General features: G+C 36.5%; 1 protein-coding gene across 3 annotated transcripts in view; it reads left to right on the forward strand.

Annotated features, from left to right (window-relative positions):
* Positions 1 to 22,801, forward strand: part of CAMKMT (calmodulin-lysine N-methyltransferase) — a 217,280-nt gene that overhangs the window by 149,086 nt on the left and 45,393 nt on the right. The gene's annotated exons all lie outside the window — the stretch shown is intronic.

Consider the following 22,801-nt stretch of genomic DNA (forward strand, 5'->3'; position numbering starts at 1 on the left):
GTTGTTGTGAACTGCTAAATAGGAGTCATGGAATATGGCTGTATGCTTTTTTGTAAAACAACAGGATTTGTCATACTCTATCAGAAAAAACATGTCAAATTCAGCAGTGACCATTCCTTATGTTGCAGAAAAGTAGAAATCTCTTTCATATTCTGTCCATTCATGCAGTACTTAATGTGAAGACATTCTTTTTCAGAACCTGCATCAGTCTGATGCATGATACACAATGATGTCATTTAACATGCATAATTATGATCTGTGGATGAGAAGATCTCTTCGTCTTAACTGGTTTAGATTTTTAATGTAATTTATATCAGCATTTTCTGGTGTATACAATTTCAAAACTGGGCTGCAGTATTGGATATAATGCAAATTCACGTGTTGTTTCACTTGAAACAGTGCTCTCGTGTGGAGAGATGAGGTCTTTTTACTATTTAATGACACTTTATCTTGCTGCATTTTTATTTTTCCAGATCTTTTCAGATAATTCTATGTAGTACTTAATTTCTTCTTCAGTTGCATTCCTTTCTAAAATTACTAATTGTTACTTCAGTTTGAGGTTTTTTAGGCAACTCATAGTATTGGACTAACATGTACCATACTTTGGGATGTTGAATAACAAACATGAGGAAGGGAGGAAGGAAAGGAGGGAGGGAGGAAAGGAGGGAGGAAGGAAGGGAGGGAAGGAGGGAGGGAAGGAAGGAAGGGAAGGAAGGGAGGGAAAGGAAGGGAAGGGAAGGGAAGGGAAGGGAAGGGAAGGAAGGAAGGAAGGAAGGAAGGAAGGAAGGAAGGAAGGAAGGAAGGAAGGAAGGAAGGAAGGAAGGAAGGAAGGAAGGAAGGAAGGAAGGAAGGAAGGAAGGAAGGAAGGAAGGAAGGAAGGAAGGAAGGAAGGAAGGAAGGAAGGAAGGAAGGAAGGAAGGAAGGAAGGAAGGAAGGAAGGAAGGAAGGAAGGAAGGAAGGAAGGAAGGAAGGAAATATTTTCTGTTGCCTGCTAAAAATGTTTCTGATAATTTTAGTCGTTATTTTTATTTGTATTTTGGTTGTTGTATCATTTTCATTGCATTCAGTTTAGATGAGTGGAGTAAAGCAAAATTATTTTTCTAGTCCTTGCCATGATGTAGATCAGAATGAAAGGTGGGTGACTCATCTAATTTGCACAATGACACAAGATTAAGAACAGGTTGCTTTAGTATAACAACACTTCTTTATTTTTAACTTTGCATTAGCATAAGGAACTCTTACATATGCCATAGTAAAGTACTGCCTTTCCTTTCATGTATGGGTTTGTGTGTGTGCACGTAGTATGAAACCCTGACTCATACTGATTTCAATTTCCATATGAGTAATATTAATGATTCTTCCTTTCTATTTAGGAAATACACAGCTCAGCAACAGAATGAATTTAAGCCAACTAATGTACTTTAAACTATATTGTATTGTCATAATGTGTCCCTAAATTTAATATTGACTTCATTATTTTTACTTTTTTTTTTTTTTTAACTTTTTTACAGTACTAATTTAACCAAAAATACAAGTAATAAGAAAAAATTGAAGTATGTAGTCAAGGTGCATGGCCAGATCAATAACAATTTGTTGGAATATTAGGGAAACCGTTCAATGGTGTACATTCCATTAGTGCTTAATGCAATCACATGTCAGGGCATGTACAGTTTCCTGGATGTTGTATTAGGATTGTTTATTACATAAACATTGAAAAAGTTATGTATCTCAATAATCAATTTTTCTGTCACTAATTCTTTTTTTTTGTCCTTAATAGTATGATATTACATTATTGATGTTTAGGATTATGTAGTATCATGATTTATTTTTTTTGCTCAATTTTTTCCTGGAGGACTTTGGAAAGAACCACTCTTGTTGAGTCAAGACATTGTTTATGTGCTTCCCAAGACTGGCAGTCTATTGCAGTAACTCTATGTTCCAACAAGTGATAGTAAGAGCTCTGAAAATATTTTTGGATTATGTGGGTTACCCAGAATTTGTAGTTTGAAAATGTTCTCCTCAAGAGGGGACTGTTCTGCAAAAAATCACACTCAAGACACTGTGTTTTGAGAATGACACTACATGAATTATATTTTTAAACTGCTGCTAATACAAAGTGCAGAAATCCATAATCCTGTATTAATGTACCTTGTCAAGAGCACCTCTTGATGTCAGAACCTCTCAGGTTTGTTTTACACTTCTTCTCCCATACTACATACAAATAGATACTTTTACACTGTAAGAATTTTCCCAGTGATGTGATAAGTTATATAAGTTTTGCATAGTTAGAGCTGTCCACACTATTTTTAATATATCAATTTGTTGAATTTTTGTTTTGCAAAGTCCACACCTATTAGTAAGTCTGGGAAAATACGAAGAAAATATACTAAGAAAATGCCTGGGAATTTGCTCTTTTTCCTGATTGCAATGAACTGAGTCACGTCTGTGATTATATCAGGTAACTCAGTTTCATGTGCATTTTGCAAAAGTACAGTGTAATCTGTTACTACTGTCATTCTTATCTTTACGAATGGTGTCAGTAAAAGTGAGGCAAAAGTGGTATTATTGGTGGTTAAGATTTTTGATTATTTTGATGATTAAGATAAATGATTAAGAAGTTAAAAGTCTGCTTGATGTTGTGTGCTACCTGTATGAAGGATAGAACATAACGATGTTATAACAAATTGTGTTCAGATTGAGTAATGATACTTCATGATTTTAGTGTGAGGAAATAAATACTCTAGGTCTGTCTTCTTTTGAACTTGGGGAAAATTCAGATTTGTATATAGATTTACAGCTAGGCTTTCCTCATTAAGGCAATCATTAATTTGATCATCAAACTAGAATAGAAGCAGCTGCTTTTCTATTGTTACTTGCACTGAGATTTTTCTTTCATGGTGACAATGACAGATGTAAAGTGAAGCCTAAGGAACTTATATGCACAATCACTTACTAAAATTCAGTTTTGCTCATGCATATTTTAGAAGCTATTTCATATCTTAGAATCGAATTAACTGCACACTGAAGTTCTTTGAAGAAGTATAATTTGAGTATCAGCGAGATCATTCACTTTGCAATGGAAAGGACCAAAAGGGATCCCAAGAATGCTTATGCTTCACAAATCATCTTTATTTTGATGTGAACTGTGAGGTTCTGTTTTAATAAGTGTTCTTGTCACTTAAAAATAAGACTTACGGTTTCTACTTTAAAAGTCAGTACATAGATGAGGAGATCAGCTATTGTGTAGTAAAATATGATTTGCAAGCAATGCAGCAGTGTTGTCTAAATTGCAGTCCAATCTTCATAAATTCTTAGGCAAATCTATATAAAGTCAATAACGAATGCTTCCTGTAATCTTTAAAATTGTTCTTCTGCTGACCCTGAGTGACTGCTGAAATGGTAGTGTCCTTTGAGAAGGTCTTAGTAAAATGTTTTCTCTTAATGACTATATTCATACACAGTTAGCTGGTCAGATGTTCTATGGCAGCTGTGCAGTTTAATCGATTATGCTTCCATGTTAATATTTTTGTGTAAGAATCCAAATTATGTTTCACACTTGGAAACATTTTGTTTGTAATTTTAAAAATATTTGCAGAACTCTTAATTTTACATTTGTACATGATAACTCTTGAGAACTGAGTATTCAAATCCAACTTTTATTTAGTTTCTGTTTTTTCTGATAGTGGTGATTGAAAAATTGAACTTAGAGAAGTTGTTAGGTATCCAAGGCATCAGCTAATAGCAAAGCTGGCCTTCTCTGCACAGCAGATACAACTTTCCAATCCACACATGTGCCAAAAATACAAGAATTGTATGTTATTTAGAGTGCTAAAGGAGGGGGCCATGCTAGATCTTCCAAGAGGAACAAGGAGCTCTTTCAAACCCTGCTGTCTGAAAGACTTAAAAACTATGCAATACACAGAGGGAATTTTCTCCTAGGCTCTAGTAGTAGCCATGTGTTCTGACATACACATTGCCAGGACTTAAGAAACAAGCTGTTGTCAGGTATCCAGAGAGCAACACTAGCATTTCCATGGGTTTCAACTGTCTCACTCTCCTAATCCATCAGGTTTGAAGATATAATCAGGAATTGCAATCTAATCTTCTTCTTATGTCATTGTATTCTTCTTTTCTCTTCTTTTCTGCATTTTAAGCCAGCCAGAGCCAGCTTTGTGAGTGATCAGTTGATATTGAAGGCATGACCCATAAGCACCCATATCTATTCCATTTCCTTTCTCATCTAAAACCATCCCCTTTGCTCTCCCTTTCCTCTTCTCTCTCCCGCTTTAGTTCAAGGGTATTGTTGCCCAGAATGACACTGAACCATTGAGATGCACAGTGGGGCTTTGCTGGGCTGTGCTCCTCATTACTCGCCCAGGGTCCAGTGCTCTGTGAGGAGGCAGGGGATCAGAAGCCAAAGCAGATCTCTGCTAGTCAGTTTGTGCAGCAGCAGAGTGGATGCTGCAGCTCTGACTTCACTTACGGACATCTGCACCCTGGACCCCGTGCACTTTCCCATCCGTTTTTTTTCCCAATGTTAAACCATCCGGGAAGGTATCCAGAAACTCTGCTGCATTTAGTGCAGCAGACCTAGAATTGTTCATTTGGAAGGTTTTCAGACCTGTCTGCTGGCATCTGTCACCATGTGTACAGGACTGCCTGGGGTCAGCTTGATGGGGAATGTGCACCTCTGCACTGCCACACGGGGAAGAGGCGCTGGTTGCTTACCGGCAACTCTCCAGGTGCAATTTGAAATCGTTCCTGGTCTGCCGGGTTTGGTTGCAGTTCTGAGGCTGAGAGCAGCCTAGCAGATAGGAAATGTGCTATCTTACATATCCTTCAACTGAGCAGGAGGTTAGGTGGGGCTTGGATATGCTGTCTGTAGATGTGGGAGGGGGAAACTGCCTCTAGCCTGGAGCAGCTCTCCATGCGAATATATGTAGAGACAACTCATTTTGAAAAGGCCTGGTTGCTGGAAACGTTCTTTTTTTTTTTTTTTTATTTCTGTTTTAAAGATTAATTAATTGCCTAAAAAAAAAATCTAGACTTAATTACTAAGTAATTATAATTTTTTTACCAAATAATCTCTCTGATGTATAGCAGAAGTAAGCAAGATCCAGAAGTTCACTTCTTTTAATATTTCTTCCAATTCCATGGGAGCCCTGGTGGGGGGGGGGGGGGGGAATATTTACCATACAGATCTTTTGATACGCAATTTTGTGGTGTGATAAATTTTTATTGAGGACAGTCAAGGAGAGTAGCTACATCTCCCCTTTTTTCATAGGCATGAATGGGAGATTCAAGCATACTACTGCAAAGGCAGTCACCACATTCTGCAATTCTAATGCTAGCTGTACTGAAGCAAGGACAGAAGAAAACCCAGGTGTTTTGGAAATTGTACAGTAAAACTTGGCCTTGATAGAGTGCTACTCTACTCTCTGTTGTATTTAGTTTATTTACGGCTAGAGAAGATACATACTATTCTTGAATCTAAATTGTCTGTTCTCTACTTTATCACTGACTCCCTGGAAGTCAGTAAAGTTAAGCAAAGGTTAAATCAAGGTGAGATTACAATTGGAATTTTCACACTGCCAAATTATATATACAAAATTAATACTAGGTTTTGAAAAGGCAGTGTCAAAAACAACACTGAACCTTATTACATGTTCAGTTGTAAGTGGTTATTATATTCACGTGCATATATGTGAACTGTTGGGTACTAGGAAAGCACTCAGCATCAGTTACTTTGTTTTGCAGTTTATGCGGATTAACAAGATAGCAAACGTCAGTTTTAGTCATGGTGACTTGTATATGGCTTCATGATATGACCATCTGTCTAATGCAGCAGACATTACCTGCAATTCTCTTAAAATGATGCAGTACCTATCATAAAAACTGAGGTTGTTTGCTTTTTAAAGGAACAGCATGATAGCACTTGGCAGTATGCTCTAGTTTACTGGCTAATAGGTCAGGCAGGCTAAGATGGCTCTTCTGTCCAAACAGAAGGCTTGAATGTGTTGCTTCTCTCTTATTTCTGAAGTGTGTAATCTGTTTCCACAGACCATCTGCTTGGTTGCTGTAATATTTCTGCTCTTTATCCTGCCTGACAAAACTAAGGTGTACAACAATACCCAGGGGATAATTGGAATGATGCTTTTAAGCCACATTTGTGTATTTTCCCTATTTTCCTGTTCAGTCATTTTGGCAATAGATACATAGGTAAGTTTGTTTTATATTCAATCTTTCTTTTCTAAAGAAAGAAAAGTTTAATTGCCCTAAGAAGCAGTATTGCAGCAATGTTAATGTGTTCTCTCGCACATATGTTCCCAAAAGTTGTGGCCAGTAATAGCATTTTATTGGACTGGTTGGTTGTGACAGTGACAGCTGAATTTTTTAAAAAAAATCTGATATTGCAATGTGATACTGCTGCTTTGCTGTGACTAAATACATGCTTTAGTCTTTTGTTTTGAATGAAAGTATCACAGCATTATGTAGAGGCTATCATAATGTGTTGTCCCTCTACTGAATAGAATAGAGATCAATTCAGTGGATAGTTTATTCTACAGTGTTTATTTAATAAAGAAGGAAAAAAGAGAAAACCCAAGCTGAACCTTTGGAATTGTTATTAAATAAGAAGAATGCGTTTATACAGACAAATTGGCATGAGTTCCCAGAATGCAAGTCTCAGAACATTGTTAGGAAAAGAATGGTGTAAAAACATTCTGTCATTGGTTGAAACTTAAGTCAGATGGCAAATCTGTAAATAGACATGCAATGTTCGTTCAAGTGCTGTGACTCTGAGGTGAAGTGAACGGACCCGGCACTGCCGTGGTCAGGGCTGTAACACTTTGGAGCCACTCTTGTGGAAAGAGAAGCTGGAGAGGACAGGAGGTGAGCAGTGATTGCATTGGTCATGTCAGGCTGGTCCTGGGCATTTTGGTACTGGCAGGCCTGTCAGAGCAGTGACTGCCCCTGAGGAGGTTTCAATTCCGCTGGATGCTTTGGAAGTTACTTTCGAGGTATAGTAGTTGTAAGAGAAGCTAGTAGTAATAATTCTGCAAACCATTGCTTCCTGTAAGGACTCTGGGATGGAAAAAAATACATGTGTACATGGTGGTTTTTATATTTGTGTGTATATGTATTTTTTTTTTTTTTTCTCAAAATCTCAGCTTCCTAGATGTGCTTCTAGGTGATAAGTAGAAAGCATTTGAAAAACCATTATCCCTGTGCCACATTTTCATTGCAAACCATTTTACTCAAGTCAGTGCAGCCTTGACTCTATCAAAGCTGCCACCTTTGGTTTTTTACTGTGTTATTCTTGTTTGGAAAGCAGGGAAGTAGCGTGCAATTAGGTACAGAGTTTCTGGTGGAGGATATCAGAGGTCACTGGAAGTCTCCATGTCTCAAAAGAGTTATCAGCTTTCTCATGTTACTAAAGGCTGCCATCCTCCCTTCAAAATTTTCTTAGTTTCTTGTATCACAAAAGCAGTAAACCGAAAGAGGAATACAATTACTGGTGGGTTTTAAAATTCTGAAAATAGTTTCTGAGAGTTGAAGTGGGCACAGCTACATGGGAAATTACAAGACCCTCTAGACAATGGAGAATATTTTGCTTGTGTCTTGTCACTCTCATGTTTCTTGTCAAACTCTGGAATAATAATTCTTGTTGTTTAGGGTACAAAACATGGTAATCTAATTGAATATTTACAAATATCCATTTGGTCCAGATGTTTTCACAGTGACATTAATGTATAATGTCATTGAAAACAGGATACCTTCTGCTTTTCTGGGAGTCTTTAGACTTTGTTGTCCAATTAAGTCTGAAACTGAAGGGAAAGAAGAAAAAGCAAGACATATGTCATACCTCTTGCAATCATTTTTGCTGTGCAAATCATCATTTTCTTTTTAGGGAAAGTAATAAAAGAAGGATGATTCTATTCAAATTTTTTTGGTGACTCTTTTGGGTGGAATTTGCTGGCCTGTGCACTTCAGATTTAACTTTACTGTGGATCTGTCTTCCTTACCAAATGGATTGTAATTTTCTGAACCAACCTTTCCACTTGAGGCTAATCCTTTTAGGAAGAGGTAATTTTCCTGTTTATCTTAATTGACATGTTCCCTAAATTTCAATCTCTCCATTAACTTGACCTTAATTATGTGGCCTCATTGATAAAATGAAGGTTACCCAGGCAAGCTCCATGCATGATTAATATTTTTTCTTGTGTTTGTAACAATTAAAAATCTGAACTCTCTTCCTAATCTTTACCTTTGATCATTTCTAAAAATGAGTGTAAAAAATATTTATGGTGTTTTTTGGTCTTTTTCAGATTCTTAAAAAATGAATATTATATCTGAGATGAATACTTCGATGTAAATCTGTGTATTTCCATATCTCTCTTTTCATAAGAAAAGTTTGCTTTGATTTTGTAAATGCCATCATTTAGTCATGATAGGTTTCTAGAGCTTAATTTTTCATTTTTTAAAATTAATTTTTCTCCATTCAAACACGCAATATGTACAGTAATAGATTATTACAAGTTGAAAGTCTCTTAGTACTGTCAGATAGACTGGGTTAATCTTAAAATTTGAACCATTGAATCATAGCTTTTAATCACTATTTATCTGAATATAATTTGATTAAATACTTCTAGTTTGAGCTATAGTTACTACTGACTTCAACTTAAATCAAGTAGTAAATGCCTAAAATTCATGCATTAGAAATTCATTCTCACAGTCACACAAGGCTGAGCAGTCTTGCAAGTAGGGGAGGACTTCATGCTCCAGGTGTTTTTGTCCTGTACAATTGAGTTGTTAGAAAGAGACTACAGTACTTTGGGAAAATCTAGCACTGCTGTTATTATCAGTAACATTCACAGCTGGTTTGTAGTAAAATGCAAGGCACTCTAGTCTGTGAATAAATATCTTTCTGACTGCACAGGATGATAATTGCTCTGCCTGCACTTTCTTTGGCACCTACTTATCTCAGCTGAAATGATTGATAAAAATATTTTTGTACTGACGTTGAACACTTCTAAATTATATAATGATTTTTGTATTATTTCACATTTACTCCGAAGAAAGTTCATGCTAAATTGAGTTTCACTGCTGTCAGTATCTTTATTAATCAGAATAGGAAAAGTATGGTGTGTTTCCCACCTTTTTGCACAGGATCGATTTTTACAGCAAGACTTCCTCTTTCTTTTCTTGGAGCGACATGGAGAGTTATGTACGAGGATATCAAGTCACTGACTTCAAACAGAAGACAAATTCACTAAAGTGAAAATGATTGTGATAGTTCTCTAATTTCCCCCACAGTGTATGTAAAACTGACTTTTAAAGTGTTTAGTGGATAATGGATCATGTAAGGTCAGTACTAGCCATAGCTGTTATGGCTATTATTTTCTCCTTTCATGGGAGGGTGCTCAGCAAAATGAGATTGTCACGCTCTTTTTTTTTTGAGAGGACAGCGACAGACAGTTAAAAGCCTCTTCATGTAAGGATGTTATTTCATAAAGACACCAGCACTGGATTATCCCCTTCACTTTAAACTTCAGCCAGCTTGTACAAAGAGATAAAACAAAATAGCCCCAATCCCAGGGGTGGAGAAGTGCTGGCCAGATCTGCCCATGTCCACAGCTTTCATTTTGATTAGTCACATGTGAGGAAAATTCACTTAGGCTGAGAGGTAAATTTAATACCAGTTATGCCCATGCTGTTCATATCACAACCATTTTCACATGATGCCACTTAATTCCCTAAGAAGCAGAAAGGTAAATCGGTGGCTGGCCAGCTAAGGTGTCATAATGCATTAGGACCAGGGCTCGCTGCAGGGGATAATGGTTCTGATTGCTGTTGACTCATGTCTCCACCAACTGCCTCATGTAAAATAAGTGACATTTAAAAGGCATCAAGATGTGAGAAGAGGTGAAAAAAAGAAAGGAAGAAGGAAAAGCAGAGTACTAAACTTGCCACTTGAACATAAAGTCCCTTTTTCACCCTAAGTGGTATAAAAATGATAACTCAACATGCCATAGGTGACCTGCGCTGTGCTTTGAACTTCCTGTCTTGTGTTTTTAGAGGAAATCTGTAAAATTGCTTCTGGGAACTGCTCCAACATGTTATCATTTATTTCCCATTTAATGTTGTTTTTCTTTTTACTTTTTTTTTTGCCCTTGGATATCAGTCTATTCATCTTTTAAAAAGCTTAAGGCTGAATCAAGTTAGGCAATGGTATACAACAAGAGGCAGCCTAGTCTCTGAAGGCCCATTTAAGTCTATTTTTATAAAAAAGAATCAAATTCCAGTTTACAGTAAGCATATGCTTCAGTTGACATCTGTTTCTAAGACTTGGATGCTTTGTTTGCATAACAGGCACCAATAAATGGCCTTGTTTTAAGTCTGCTCACTCAGTTGTATTTGGGTTGTTCAGCTGGGGATTTGAGTTGCAGCTGATCCCCTACCGCTCATAGCAGATACTAAAGGGAAGAAAAAAAAAATCTGAGAAATACAGTCTTACTCATTAATGCAGATTTCAGCATTCCCAATAAACCACTTTCTTTTTGTTAGGTGACTACTAAATACTTGTTTGCCCAGGTAGAGAAGCACTTGAAGGTATCAACTATTAAAGATAATAAAAAGTCGTTTTGTTTTTTTAATGTTGTATTTAATACCATTCATGTCATTCTCAACTGACAAAGCCTGGTGCATGTAATGCTGGGAATTAAATGGATGATATGCGTAAGAAATGCATTTGTTATGGCAACATATATTATAGTGATTTTTAAAAATTACTTTTGTTTTCTTTAAGTGTCCATGCCCTACTGATGACACAGTTTAAAATATTTTATAAGCAAAATTTAATTATATCTGCTTTCTTGGGAAAGCAAATTCTGGACTTCTCAAGGGAAAATTCAGAAGTGTATGTGTTGCTTCTTTAGCATGCAGAATATAAGCCTTTCTCTGTGAAGTGATGCATTCTGTTGCAATTACATGGTATTTCTCTCATATGTATAACATAATTTAAATAGATTTCTATGAAACCTAGGAAATGCCTGTAAAGAGTACAAAAATGTATCAGTAGTATCACAACTCTATAATTACCTTGCTTAATAACTACTGTAGTTTTTTAAAAGCAATAATATCAGCACTGCTTCCTCGTTAGTATTTTGAACTTCCCCCATCAAATTATTCTAAAGTGCTCTCTAGTAGTGTACAGAATATGTAACGTATTTCAAGTGGATTTACTTATCAACTTTTTCTAGTGGTACCAACAGCAGTAGTGTGAAATATATCTACTCCATTTACTCTTATCCATTGCACCTACTTTCTTTTTCCCTTTAATTTTTATATATGGTAAAAATTTCATTGAGGAGAGATTTTAGATGACAGGACTGTAATTTTAAAACCAATAGAAGAGGTGTAAGCAATTTGAGCTTAGCTGAAGCATAATCTTAGGTTGTCAAGAAGAAACCCATTCTCCCTATGCTAATCAATCAGTATATCAACCAACCAATCATCTCCTCAGCTTAGCATATATCCTAAGGTTTGATATATCTATTAACTGCCCATCATGCAGCTGGTCTCCGGTTGATGAGATTCCCCCTATCTTGGCATTTGGAGGCAGACAACTGAGCTATCACAGCCTCAGATAAATACTAAAGTGGAGATTTCAATCCTGCTCCTGATAGCAAAGACAATCCAGGAATATAGAACATATTTTTAGAAAAGAACGCATAGAGAATTACATTTTCAACAGTGTGTTATATGTGAAAATTGCATATATTTCATGATCCCTTCTTCTTCCACCCCCTCCCTTCCCAGAAGTACCAGGAAATTACTCTTATATTGTGACTCAAACTCTCAACAGAAAAAGAGAACAACAAGAAAGTGCTAAAATTAGTTGTTAACTGCTAATTACTATAATGGTGTTATACAACTCCTTTAAAAAAAAAAAAAGTGGCTTTCCTTATTATTGCAGCATTATTACTCTAGTGATGAAGAGCTGTATGAAAATAGTGTGTCACAACATACTTAAACCTTTGCAGAAAAGTTTGAATTTCAGAAGATTATACACCTGCCTCTCCATTTGTGAAGTCTGAGCTCAAAACTCATTAAATAAAAACATAAACTAGGTATTGAAGAGTCTACCTGCTAATATGGAAGTCTGGCATGAGATTTAACATAGTGTTTCAATGTGCAAGAAATGCTGTAGAAATTGATGACTTACTGTGTTGGCTTTGCCATTAGTAAAGAAACACCTCAAAGCATAAAATGGCCTAGATTGCATTTTGTAAAATCTTGCTGCTCCCTAGGGAGAACCCTAGGGTTGCCCAAGGTCTGTGGTCACCATGGAATGTAATGTAGGACACAAGGGACAGGTTTCCCACTCAAATTGCAGTATCAAAAGATGGGGCCCAATTTCTGTGCTGGCATATGACTGAGCAATTCCTGAAGTCAGAGGATGTGTGCTCTCTTACTTCAAAATTTGATCAATTCTTTTTCCTGACATACTAACAATAAACATAAGTATATTGTTACGAGGTTAGCTTATAGGCTTTTTCATGCTTTCATTTAATTAAATTGAGTGTAATGATTTGCTTTGCTTTTGTTCCTTTGTTTCTGAGACTCAAACCACTGGATGTTCTGAAATACATTCTCTCAACACTGAAAAATGGCGTTAAGTCCCTAAGCTATGTATCTTAGTCAAAGCACATTGTTCTTCACACAAGAGCACTTCTGTGTCAGAGTGTAGAAATGTAAGTTTTTATACATCTCTACAATGTTTTTCAGCAGAATTCTTGTAGCAGCGGTCTGCATTTCTATCCCTTGTAAAATAAAAATGTGGTCAGTTAGGTCATGGTTTATTACAGTAACATGGAAATGTGAAAGTAATCGGGGAAAATATGTCAGGCTACTTTGAAGACTAAATTCTACTCTTATCACGTTCGTATCCTCTGTTACCATTACGCACTGAAACTGATTTCCTGATAAAGTTACCCTTGGATTTGACTCTACAAAATGATCCAAAGCCCTAACATATGCTAATATAATAAAAGACTACTTTTTTTCTCAGAAAGACCACGCATGTTTTAAATTTAAGGCTAGTTCAATAGCTGGGATACACAGGCATAATACCAGCTGAAGATCTGGCCCATTGCATTTAATGGTCATGAAAAGTGCCAAATCAACAGCTGTGGTTCTTGCAACCTGTTCAGGCAAAACCAGCTATGAACAATGGTAGTGCAAGTTCTCTTTTGTTGCCCTGTGAATGTATGTCAAGCCTCACCTGGAAGGACCTGGAGGATCCTGAAATCGTTGGCCTTTCAGAAAGAAAGGGTAAATATTTTCCTTTGATACAGATTTGCCTTAACTCTTACAGTCTAAATTCATATGGAATATGGATCCATAAATAGATGAGAAGTCTGGTTCATCTTTGTGCAGCATTCTCACTAATAGAACTCATTACAAATCTTATTCCATGTGAAAGAAGAAAACAAGGTTTAGTGATGTGGGGAGATTTTGGGCACCTGCTGCAAGATGGTTGTCAGTAGAGTAAACTTTTGACAATTGCACGCTTAGCACCAGTTGAAATTATGCCAGGAGAAAGAATCAAGGCCTTTTGTATACAGGGACCTAACGAATTCATCTAAGAATGAGAAGGATGCATGGTCACCCGTTGCCAGTATGTGAAATTCAGAGTACTAAGATACAGTGTTTTGTTAGACAAATATTGTCCAAAGCCTTCGAACTGAACTGTGCATGCAATTATTATTTCGACTTTTACCCAATTTATATCTCCTGGCTGTACAGAAGAGACACTTTTTTAATAGTTTGGTTAACTGTGTAGAATGGTGGAGTTTGATAAAGGAGAAAAAAATTAGTCAGAAGCTGTTGGGACCAAAAAAGGTATTGTCTTTGTTTAGTTAATTTGATGGGAAAGAGCCAAACAACAAATCACAAACCAAACAGAAGAAATCCAAGCTCTAGACACTACTTCTGAACACAAGCAGAATTGCCCAAATAAATTCCACTTTATTTATCTTGAGCATTACATAAGGGTGCATAGGGCACTTACACGAACTTCCATGTTCAGTATCAGATACTTGAGGAAGATAAGCAATATTAGTAACCAATGTTAATGTACAAGTTTTCACCTTCTCTCTACCTCTGATGTATCTCTAAACCCCAAAACAAACCAAACAAACAAACCCAAAACAACCACAAAACCCCACAGAAAAAAAATCCCCCGAAACAACACAAGAAACGCCCCAACTAGTTTCCTCTCTTCATCTGTAGACAAAGTGGGAAACTAGGCTATTGGAATTGACAAAATAGAACTACAAGGCTACAGCTGAGATATGGTTGATTGTATCTACAAGCTATTGTGAATACTGGAAAAAGGCAGTTATTTAATTGAGCTATCCAACTATTTGCCTGGACATGGTTCTTTAAAATCTTCCTTTTTGTATTTAGCTTCTTGTTTGTGAAGCAAATAAATATGTATGCACTCCGGGTTTATTGTTACGTATTTAAATGGTACAGTTCAAATATCATTTGAATATTCTTTTTCTATGCTTCTCAGAATGAGTGCTCATTTAAATCAGATGTTATGAAAACCGGATGACTAATCCTAAATTCAGGTGTACTACCACTCAGGCTGGGCAGATTGCTAGTTGATCATGCTAAGATGCTCCCTTATCCATTATTGGATCTGAAAAAGAGGAGGATTAAGAATTATCTGACTTCTCAGTTAATGTGCAAATCATCTAAAAGCTCAGCTTAGAAAGGTCTTAGAAAGCCGAACAGCACTAAAATAATAATAATGTCTTAAGATTTTTTTAATAATATAAATGTGTCATATCACATTTTTAGAGTGAAAATAGAGTTTTGTGGTTTCTATCTCAGATAGTCTTTTATCTCTCTTTTCCTGTTTTTGTAATTATGTATGAATGTCCTAGAACTCTACTTCTAATTAAGATTTTTTTATTGTAATTAGAAGTTGTCGCTTGGGACAAACTCACACTGTTGGAATTTAATAACAATTGTATTACTTTCAGGCAATAGTAGAAAATAATTTGGTAAATATCTTTGGAAATGAGCATTAATCTATTTACTTTTAACAAAGCATAAGGCAGGGAAGGAAAAGTATATCTTGGGAAATATATTTGTATAACGTATCTATGATCTTTGGAGGGGTTTAGCCTGTAATACGTATTCCTAGTATCTTTCTCTGCTCTAGGGTATGGTGAAAAAACCACTTCATTGAAAAGATTGACACACTATTTTTCTGTATTTTCAAGGGACAGGAGAGTCTGTGAACCAGAAGGCATTTCCTAATGTCCCATCTTTGCATTTTTAGGCTAGTTCTGCTGTTTGCTATAGTAATATTTGTTTTATCGTTTCTATCACTCCAGTATGTATACTTGCCTTTCAAAATCTGTGAAAAGTATTTAAAAAGAAAAGAGAAAATGCTAGTATTTCAAAACCCTATTATAATGCATTTTCAAATATGTCAGACACATCTTTGTTAAAATTAAACCAAGGATTGGTTTTGAGCGAATAGCCCTATATCCTTACAGATGCTGTGGATGGATGCATCTAAGCTGCTTATTATATTGATGGGTTTTGCTGCTCTGCAGCAAATGAAAACAGGCAGCTGCTTCCTCCATCAAAGCAAAAAGCAGCCTGAGTTTTTATTAAACGAGTGTTCATTTCTTCTATTGCCAAAATTCTTACACAAAACAAAAGAGCAGTTTTAGCACATTATTGCTTAACTAGACATGAACAACTGACAGCAAGTGATAAGCCTGTCTGCTTTTCACAACTGGTAATCATTTTTGGAATAGATGTTTTAATATAGTTGAATATAAAATTTTGTAATTTACATCTACAATGGTACATAAATTTATAGATCCAGTTTTTTGCAGGAGAATGAAGGCTATAATCACAAAAGGTTTGTTCCAGTGTTGTTTAATTTTTAATAACTATTTGAAAACTAGGTAAAAACACACACACGCACACCACAAATTCATTCATTTGAAAAAGATGTTAAAGACAATCATACCAGTAGATTTGTACAGTTGGCCAATTTTTCTTATGGAAGGGATATGCGTAGTACATTTACAGCTTTGACTTGTTACTGTATTTCCACATCAGTTCCACCGAGCTTCTTAAGTTTGTGCTCTAAAAGAAATTTGCAGATTGCAGACCATCATGTTTCCCTCCTAGTCATGAATAATAATGAGAATGAAAGTGAGAGATACAGTGCTGAGGCCATTTTGCCTAGGCTGAAGATCTCAGCCGGTGCTTATACATATTTTTCAATGATCTGAATATCATGAATTCTGCTTTAGATTGGAAGAGAGACAAGAGGTTCTACAAAATGTATGTGCATAGGGAAAAAATGTTTCTCTTTATATTCACTTCTATTTTTTTCTGGTGTTCTTGTACCTTTTCAAACTCACTTACAGCATTCCTGCTGTGGAAAAGTAAGCTAGCCATTCTCCCTGCCTCAAATTACTCCTCTTCACTGGACTTAAAAGGTGGTTTGCCATCTGCAAAAGCCAGGTGCAGTAAGGCACAGATATAAGGTGCTACTGTAAAGGCTATTAAATAATTTTCCTTTTTCATACTGTGTGCATTTATTGCTGAAGTTACTCACTTGTAAATACTCTTGGGGTAAATTTTAGAATGGAAAGCCTCAGATTAGACAACTGGGCTTTCAAAATATGTTACCTCTTAAAGATGCTGGCATTTGAGGTGGTCAAATGTCCAGAGGGGCGCAGTACTTAGTAGCTGTTCTCCTTTTGAAAATCTGCTCTCAAATTCAGTTTTGTAGTAAATAATTTTACAGTTCCAGACACAGCATCTGCAACTAACTTGGCAATGATGACCCTTCTTTTATCTGCTTCTGCTGTAGATGGGTGTAAACTTAACATTTTGTGTACTGAAAACAGAGCGAAACAACATGGGGTTTTGTCAGTGGGTTTTTTCCTTGCTTACCAATTCCCTCCATTTCTTCATTTTACTAAAGTGACCAGGTTTGTCTCTGGATTATTATGGAAGTTATTTTCTATTAAATTTTTCCACTTCTTCATACATGCATTTCATGGTATCTAAAAAATGAATATTTGTAGTATTAGTGCCTTATTATGTGTGTTTATGTTTTTTGATTCACTTTAGGTAGGATCTTAGGTAGCAGGGATGACTGATTGTCCTTTCATCTGTGTCACATTTTGCATGCTGTGTGAACAAGTGAATGAAAATAAAATCTTTACTTCCTGACTAAACTGAACAACATTTTTTGTGGCAAAATTATATTGCAAAGGGGGTTGAGGTATGGAGTCTGAAAAAAGTTTAGAGCTAGAAATGTTTTTGAGAGCTATGCCAACTAACTGCAGTAATGAAATTATTTGCAGGTAGTCTTTACTCAAGCAATTACTCAAATTAAAACCCCATGTTATATGTTACTACCAAGATGTATTTGGCAGACATACACTGTGCATCCACTTGGTATCTAGTCTTAATTGTCCTGTTCATAAATTCATGTTTTAGCTTTGACTTGGATGTGAAGTTTAGTGCTCCACTGACAGAAGGGCTCATAATATTGGTTAGGGCTTACTTTTGAAATTTGCTCCAAAGTGCTATGCTGTTGAACATTGATTTTGATCTGCTCTCTTACTTCTCCAGGACCCTTAGCAGATGTACCATGCTTCTTGCTGTGCATGGTGGTGGTGATCCATAGAAAAACTAACTAGGATAAAATGATCAAACTTACCTTCCAATGTGACTTGAATATAGTCACATAGTCAGTAGAAAATAAGGTTTGATACTGCAAAATTAGGGTTGTGACAGTGCTACAATGCTCTAAGAATGGAAGAACCTTGTTTTAAATTCCTAGAATTACTTATGTTATACTCCTACAATAGCCTTTTCCAGTAAATTACCTTAGTTTTGGGGATTTTCCATCTACTCTACAGTCTTTTAGCAGAGGTGATGGGCAATAATTGCCTGTCCGGACAGGCCATTAATTTAACACCTCTGCACAGTCTATTGTAGTGCTAAAGATTTTTCTGCTCTCCACTAACCATGTGTCTCCGTGTGGAGGGATAAAAAGTGCCTTACTTAAGGTCAGAAAACAGTTCATCCTCGCTCAGTGCAGTTGTTGGTATGACCTTTGAGACATTATTCATCACTTAGCCCAAAAATGCTTTTTTTCCCTCTCACTTTGATGACTATTAAAGCAAATAAGGTGATTTCACGTAATCAAGAATCAGGACATACTAGAAGAAAGATCTTTTTGAGTATATTCATATGGGGAAAATGACTGACTTTTCAAATTTTAATTGTCTTTGCTTTTGAGGGTTAAGATAGGATTTGTACAAAATTTACTTGAGACTTCAAATGAATAGGAAGACATCTCATAGTTTAATAGTGCAAATGAAAGACAAAATTTGAATGTTGAGTGTTCACATGGGGCTGTGTGAAGTGCTAGGGAAATGTGAAAATACTTTTAATTTGGTTTACCTTCGAAAGTAACTTCTTAATCTCCTAGCATGAGTTAAGCAGTTGTAGGACAGCTTTATACCTCCTACTCAAAGCTTCCAGGGACAGCTCACCTGTCACCTCCAGTTGCCCCTATGTTTCCTATGTTCAGTGCTGGCAGACAGTAGAGCAGAGTTCCACTAATCTTGCACTATCCCAGCTAACGTAATCAGTAGCTACAAAGAACTGTGAGTTCTTTGGACCTGTGGAGCACTGCTGAGACATAATAGCTCCAATAGTCAGGTGTCTTTCTTAAAAATACACATCTCAAAATTCTTTTCTACTGACATGATGTTCTTTAAGAGCTTCACATAAGATCTCAGTATTTGTTATCCAGGGGTTGACAGCATTCTTTAAAATATGTGGGGAAAAGCAACAGAAGGAGAAGCATTTTTATTTATTTATTCTTTTAATACTGGATAATTTATTTCTGGTAGACAATCTTCTGTACTATCATAGAGTACTCAGCATTTTTAGATTTGTTGCAGAAGAAGCACAGGCTTTGTGTAGCTTTGGACTAGTGGTGCTCCAGCTGATGGTTAAAACACAACATCCTCAGAAGGCTGTCTACACGTGGCTTAGTCATGTGGCTTGAAGGTTGCTTTAAGAAACTGTTGTGCCATGACTAGTGCAGAGAGACCTGACACTTTCCAATAGCAAGCACTATGAAAGTGATAAAACCAACTTAAGTTATGTTTCTTTCCATTACTATGATTTTTTTAGTGTTGTTCCTCTGTAGGAAGAGTTTGGATGCCTTTTTTTGGTTACCTCATACCTCATGGTGTAAGGATGACTTGGGTTATTTTTCTTGGCCTTCCTATAATTTCATTCTGTGTGTCTAAGTAACTTAATGTGTCTCTTACTTTGGTTCCCAATATGCAAACTTAGGACCGTAGAAATTAATGTTATCATCAAGTTCTTGTGAGGTCTCCATTACTGTGGTGACATTTTATGATAGGGTGGTAAGTGCTGTAGAAATACCTGCATTTTGTATGGCTCTGATGTATTTGTAGCATTTCTCTATCCACTGTCATACAATTTAGTGATAATGTTTTTCTACTCCTTCTACTGTAATAAGTATCATAAATCTGTCTGGAAGTAGATATCTTTCTTACGGCATTTGTAGTGAAAATCGTGCTCCATCCTAGTGGTGAAAGGATATTTGTCAAGAGTTGGAATGTGAGCAGACATGAGCTCTGTCTCTGTCCTGTGTCTTCAAACATGCCCATTCTTGAGGGTCTCCTATGAACACCAATGCAACTTAATTTTTTCGTATGTTTCAATAGAGATTCCAATGCTTTCTGGCAATTATTCTCTGTTTTCACGTTGTACTTATCAAGGGGATAAAGAGTTTTAAAACCTTCAGTAAATGTCACAAAATATTTATTTTTGCAAAAAGAAACTCTTGTTTCTGTCTGTTTCATCATTCAGTGAGATTTTTTAGCCACTCTGTCCAGGTCTTGTAGAATATTTCTAGCCTTGAAAATACAAGCACCGTTTGGGGTTCTTTTGATATTCTTTTGCCTATCCGTCTGTAAATAGTTTACTAACATGTAAGTAATTGTACATGCAAATAGGTAGCATCCAATGTTGTGTATTTATAATCAAATTCAGAAATCAAAATGAGAATAATTTTATTTTAAATATGAAAGAATTATTTAAAGTGTGTTCATAGGAAACTTAATCCATATCCATATGTATGTGTTTGCAGGAAATACATTATGCTTTTCACACCATAGTGGTAGTTGTTAATTCACAGGAATTCTGCATTTCTGCATTACAGCTGTATGTTTTCTAACAGAAGCAGAACTATCTTTCTTATACTTGCAACTTCAAAATGTAGGTCATTGTGTTGGAGAATGTAGGTCAGAGTGAGGAGGAAGAAGACAGAATGCAAACTCCTCCACATGGATCTTTAAGCTTATCCCTGTTTTGAAGGTAAAGAGGCTTAGCTACCTGTTCAAGCACGAGAAGCTTTTCCTTTTACTAAAATTAACGCAGGTATTCTGGCTTCTGGCTGCATGGCTTAGCTGGGAGCACTTCCACACTTGAGACTTGTTTATGCAAGACCTCCTGACTCCTGCTTCTTTAGCTTCCAGATGCTTATACCATTGCTGAGGTGATCCTTCCTTCCCTGTGGGGGAAGGCAGCGGGAAGGAGAGCTGTGTGTGTTGCTGGCATCTGCCTAAAGAAGAGCATTGTCTTTGCAAAGGTGCTTTACCCTTCTCTCAGCACAGAGCTATCTGATACACCTGCAGTTCCAGCCAGTATCAACACTGTAGTGGTAGCAGGGGAAGGAATGGTGACCCCTCAGAAAAGATTCAGTGACACCATTCAAAGTGCTCTCAATAATAACTGCAGAAAAGTGAGAGACATTTGACTGAAGATACTGCAAAGTCAGATGTTAAAGAATGTTTGCTACAATTGACAAGTATTTTTAAAATTCACTCAGGCTAGAAGTTTGCTATAAAAAGGGTTTCAGTTTTTTATGTTTGTGGGTGTGAGGGTTTTTGTAATGTGAGATGTAAGTATTATAAATGGTATTAAATTAGCCGTGTCTTCACTAAATATTAAAAAACCACTTTTATTGCTTGAGTATACACCAGTCACTGCAAACTGAAACATTCTTTATGTTATACACTAAAATATTTAAACAGTTATTATATTTATTGCAAAATCTGTCATTTTAGCGTATTTCAATGCTCAAAAGCATTGTAATGCTCAAAGGGAGATGAAAAACCCTGTACAATTCTTAGTGTATGTTTCACTAAAGAATGGGTAGTCTTGTGTGAATATTTTATTTTAACCCTTAGCAAATCTAAGCAAAATAGCACATTCAAAACCACCTGATCAGACAGAACTGTCATAAACAGGACAAATACAAGTATTGCATTAGTGGTTTTGTCATACATATGTATCATCAGTCTGGGGTTTTTTTCCCCCCTTAAATATCTTTGTGATACAAAAGTTATATGCAGGGTTTTGGACAAATCCTGTCTTAGCTTTTGCTTCATCTGCATGCAGTCAAGACATCTTTAAATTTTCATTAATTCTCACTGTGAGTAAGGGTAGTTCAGAATACTTACTGGATGGAAAGGAAGAATTATATTGATGATGGTTTTAATCAGGCTTTAAGTGATTTAAAGAATGACAGTTTTCCTCCCAAACTTCTGGTTCTGTTAAATTTAGCCTTAAGAACAAAAAATTGGTAGAAGTGGTCTAAGGGATACACATAGTAAATTGCATGGAATTCAACTTGTGTAGAAATACCTAAAAGATGCTCTGCATGTCAAATAAGTTTGCTGGAACTGTTGAAATGTCTGTAGTTCATAATATGAAGTTTGTGTCTCATTTCTTAATGTCATGTGTTGGTGGAGGGGGGGAAGCTGACTCTGGATGTTATGTGTGGACAGACATGTAAACATGGTTTTTCTTTGCTAAGCAACCACAGATGAAAACCACATACAACGATAATTCGGCTGCATATGCCTTTGATACTTCCTCCTTTAACTTTGGGCACCTTTGCAAACATAACTCGAGTTCCTGAGTATGAGTCTGTTTTCCTCAGGCTCCCTCCAGCAATGAAGTCTGGTGCCTGCAGGAGAGCATGTAAGGCACACAGGATCTTTGCTGCCCTCTCCGTGGGCCACGGCACTTCAGCTGGACATTCCAGTCAGGTGGGAAACTGGTCTGGCAAAACAGACAGTTTCATGAGAGACTGGCTTTGAAGGAATAAATTTACATGGAAGCCTCCAAGTAGTTGTCAGTGTTGATGATGACCAGTGTAAGTTTTATGATGGAAGCTAATGAATTAATGAATAATACAGATTAGGTGAAGAAAGTGCAATTGCTCCTGGCTATTTCTGTAGGACAACTAGGGGAATTCAAACAAAAATGGCAGGGAGAGCAAGTATAAAATGAGAGAAGAGGGGTTTCTTTATACAGCAGGGTGAAACTGTGATGCTTCCTGGTGCAGCTCTGGAAAGTTTACCAGCAGAACAACCAGAAAAATCCTTCAGTGCCTGTTAAGCAGAACTTAGCACTTTTATTTCCTCTTCTCCTTCTTCTGAACTCCTTGAGCCACAACTAAAAATCACACTTTTATTGCCCTAGTCCTGGATTTGTCCTTAGCATGTGTTGCTGGTCAGTCTCCCTTACAGTCAGACTGATGCCTGACCTAACAAAAAGTAAGAGAAAAGGAGCTAAATAAAAAGAAACTGGAAAGAAAAGGAGTGACTGTAGTATGATGATGATGATG

This window comes from Aphelocoma coerulescens, chromosome 3, assembly GCF_041296385.1.
Source record: "Aphelocoma coerulescens isolate FSJ_1873_10779 chromosome 3, UR_Acoe_1.0, whole genome shotgun sequence".
NCBI lineage: Eukaryota > Metazoa > Chordata > Aves > Passeriformes > Corvidae > Aphelocoma > Aphelocoma coerulescens.